This window comes from Bubalus bubalis, chromosome 18 (genome assembly GCF_019923935.1).
Source record: "Bubalus bubalis isolate 160015118507 breed Murrah chromosome 18, NDDB_SH_1, whole genome shotgun sequence".
In the NCBI taxonomy this organism is placed as follows: Eukaryota; Metazoa; Chordata; class Mammalia; order Artiodactyla; family Bovidae; genus Bubalus; species Bubalus bubalis.
This window is the reverse complement of record NC_059174.1, coordinates 23,026,780-23,030,728: the sequence shown is the minus strand read 5'-3', so window position 1 is coordinate 23,030,728 and position 3,949 is coordinate 23,026,780.

Sequence of the window (3,949 nt, the reverse complement as noted above, 5' to 3'; positions counted from 1 at the left end):
ATAATACTTGCTGCTTCTGCTCACAGAACAGCTATAATCACAGGGTCCCATATACTGCAGGACATCTGGGGCAATATATGGATACTGGATGAGCAGGAAATCCCTTGCCACACAACCCTGTGTCCACATCTCTGTCCCCTCATAATAATCCCTAAGAGGGTGCTAGGATCCTTCCCAGGCTGTGGGAGAATTTACTTCTGAATCTACTGAGAGCCATGAGATGCTACTATCAGGACCCCGTTTTCCAGGGCAGGCTGCTTTGTATTTCTTTTTAAAAGATGGTCAGTCAGGGGCAACCATAAGAGGAGACACAGGAGAGGCTTGGGAAAACAAAGTTTAATGTTTATACTCACGGGTCCTAGAGACAGGAGACCCGGCATGCTATGCAGAGCCAGCTGGGAAAGACACCAGAGTGACAGGAGGCAGAAGAATGCACAGGGCAGGGAGCGCTGAGGCCACACGCTTATTGGGGTTCCCCAGGGACAGGCAAGGTGGGATACAGCGAACCACCTCAGATTGGCTGGGGTGAATAATTTCAGCAGGTGTGGGCTGTAGGGGTGGCCTGTCGCTGACTGGCGCCTGGCCCTGGGATGACAAAGGCAGAGGAATGTTGCCTCCTGGAGTACAAGGGCCACATAGAAAAGGGATGGCGGGCTGGTTAGTTTTCATATCACAGTTCTGTTCCCGACTGGGCCTTTGCTGTCTAGGAATTGGCTACCAGGGAAAAACAGTTGCAACCTAGACAGAAAGTTTTTTTTTTAGTTTTATTTGCTTATTTATTTTTGGTTATGCTGGGTCTTCATTGCTGCAAGGGCTTTCTCTAGTTGCGGAGAGCAAGGCTGCTCTTCACTGCTGTGTGGGCTTCTTATTGAGGTGGCTTCTCTGGTCATGGAACACAGACTCCAGCGTGCTTGGGCTTCAGTAGTTGTGGAGTAGGGGCTCAGTTGTGGAGTAGGGGCTCAGTAGTTGCAGCTCCCAGGAGCTAAAGCACAGGCTTAATTAGCTGAGGTGCATGGGCTTAGTTGCTCCGAGGCATGTGGGATCTTCCTGGATCAGGGATCAAACCTGTGTCTCCTTCATTGGCAGGCAAATTCTTCACCACTGAGCCACCAGGAAAGGTTTTGTGAGATGTAAACACATCTTAATATACAGAAAATGAAAAAACAAATTTTCCTAGGGCTTTTTTAATAGGGCCTGCCCAGTACCCTGGCCCTAGTGAAAGAAGGAAGTCAAAGTTCAGGCACTTAAGATCCAGGATAAGGGGCAGCCCCATTTTTCACAGGTGGACACTGAGGCCCAGATACACTAGGAGTGGGTCTCTTCCTTTTCCTTCTTTCAGAATTTCTGAAGACCCCAAGACTTCTTGTTCAGAAAAGAGATCCCAAACTCACTCCTCGGTGAGTACCTGGTGACTTGACGTGCTGCCCTGACCTGGAACAGAGCAGTTTTTAACCCAAAAGACAGCGCAGAGGGATGGAGTGCAGAGCCCATAGAAGGCTGGAAGGCCAAGAGAGAGGGAGGGGATTTTGGGAAGAGAGCAGGAGCCTTACTACTGCTTCAAAATCACAGCATCCCTCTCTTGAAAATGAAAAGTGAAAGTGAAAGTTGCTCAGTCGTGTCCGACTCTTTATAGTCCATGGAATTCTCCAGGCCAGAATACTGGAGTGGGTAGCCTTTCTCTTCTCCAGGGGATCTTCCCAACCCAGGGATCGAACCCAGGTCTCTCGCATTGCAGGAGGATTCTTTACCAGCTGAGCCACCAGGGAAGCCCCTTCAAAACCCCCTTCTGACCTGAAACTCTAAATATTCTCTTTGTTTTCAAACCTACTTTGTTTTCTCACTCAAGGTCAATTCTGAAGTATTTTCTTTAAATATTTCAGTTGAGATGAGGGACAAGCCTCTGGGGGCTACTGCCCTGAATGACCTTACTGTTTGAGGCCTCACCATGGGCTCCCCAAAGGGCCTGCATCAAGCAATTTGCTAGAAAGCCTGGGAAAGGAAGCCCCTACCCCTGGCCCTCACCGTTGAGCGAGCCCTGTCTCAGTCCAGGCAGGTGCGAGCTTCAGTGCTCGAGTGGAAGGGAGCTAGTAATATTCCCTCTGAGCATCTGGAAACAGATGCCTCCAAAACCTGTGGATTACTTTCCTGGCATGCACGACCTACTAATTAAGTTTTACTATTTACCTCTGGAAAGAGAAGGGGCTTCCTGGACTCTGGAGAGGGCCTGACCCCTCCCTTCTCTCCTTCCAATTCTCCACCCCAATCAGGCCTGAAAACTCTTCTGGCTCCCAGAGGGCGGGTGAATTTCTGGGTCTGGAAAAGGGAAAAAATTATATAAGTCCATGCCCATGCCTGCCCTACCCCTCCCCGCAGGCTTCTCCTGAAGGTGAAGAGCAATAACAGAGGGTAGGGGGTATGAGAATGAAGTAGTTCAGTCAAAGCGAATTAGCTCCTTCTTGCTACTTGACATTGATCTCTTTGAAGGTCACTTTCCTCATTTATAAAGTGGAAGAAACAATTGCATCTCCCTGTGAGAATTGTTGGGAAGGTTAGAGTGTTTGTGGGGGAGAGTCTGTTAGATGCCCCCTTGATGTCCATTTGCCTTTTCTCATTACCAATAGGCCTGTGAGTCTTTATTTGGGCAGAAAAGCACCCAGATAAAAGACAATACTTCCTGGTCTCCCTTGAAGCTAGGGATGGCCCCTGCAATATGAGTGAAAGTTATTGGTGGTAGCAGAGTTTCCAGGAACATTACAGGGGTCTGCCTTAACTGAGAGACAAGCATGCTGCTCTTCCCTCCCCGTTTCATTCTCCTTGTGCTGAATGCAGACTAGATGGCTGGAGCTCCAGCAGCCTTCCTGGAGTATAAAGTGATCTTGAGAATAGATCCAGGTGCCAAAGATGGTGGAATAAAGAGATGGAGATGTCACACTGGCCCTGGGCTCTTGGTTTCTGGATTTGTTCTAGGGGATGGAGAATTAGCCTATTTTCGTTTAAGTCAGGGATTCTCAAGCTCTAGCCTGCATCAGAATTATTTGGAGAGCTGGTTAAAACAAAGATACCTGGGCTCCAGCCCCAAGAGTTTCTGATTCAGTGGACCTGGGGGTGAGGCCTCCAGAATATTTTTCCTAACATGCTTGCAGGTGATGCTGATGGTGCTGGTATGGGTAGAACACTCTGAGAATCACTGGTTCAAAAATCATCATGAATAAGGTTTTCTATTTTCTGAAGCATAACCCAACCCTAACTTACATAGCAGGGTAAGGGCTTCACTCTCAATAAATGCAATTAATATTTTTGTACAGAATGAAGAAGGTACCTGTTCCCTTCCTAGAACCTAGTTGTGGGAAGAAATTAGAAGCTCAGTGGGCTGGAAGGGAGGGCTAAGCTACCTTGATGGCCAGCCTTACCCCCCCACCACTGAAGGGCACCCTTGATCTTAAGAACCCCAAGAAGACTGGGTAGACACAAAGTCTATGTGTGGTGAGGTTGAAGCCCCACCTTGCACAGGCCTGTCACATAGCATCTCCTGTTCCTCCAAGTTCCCAGAAACTTAACAATATGCTTCATGATGAGAAGGCTTTTTTTTTTCAAAGCAGGGACCATGTGTAGATCCAAGCACTCTGTGTGCATTATCTCATTTAATCCTCATGACCCTCTTCACGGATGAGGAAAGGATAAGTAACTTGTCTGTAGTCACAGAACTACTGAGTGATGAAGCCTAGCTTAGGACTGGAAATACCACACTGTAAAGAGCTACTTAAAGCTGAGTCAGCCCTGCCCTGGCACTGGGCTTTGCGTGCACGCTAAGTCACTTCAATCGTGTCTGACTCTTTGCGACCCCATAGACTGCAGTCTGCAGGGCTTCTCTGTCCATGGGATGCTCTAAGCAAGAATACTGGAGTGGGTTGCCATGCCCTCTTCCAGGGGATCTTCCCAACCCAGGGAT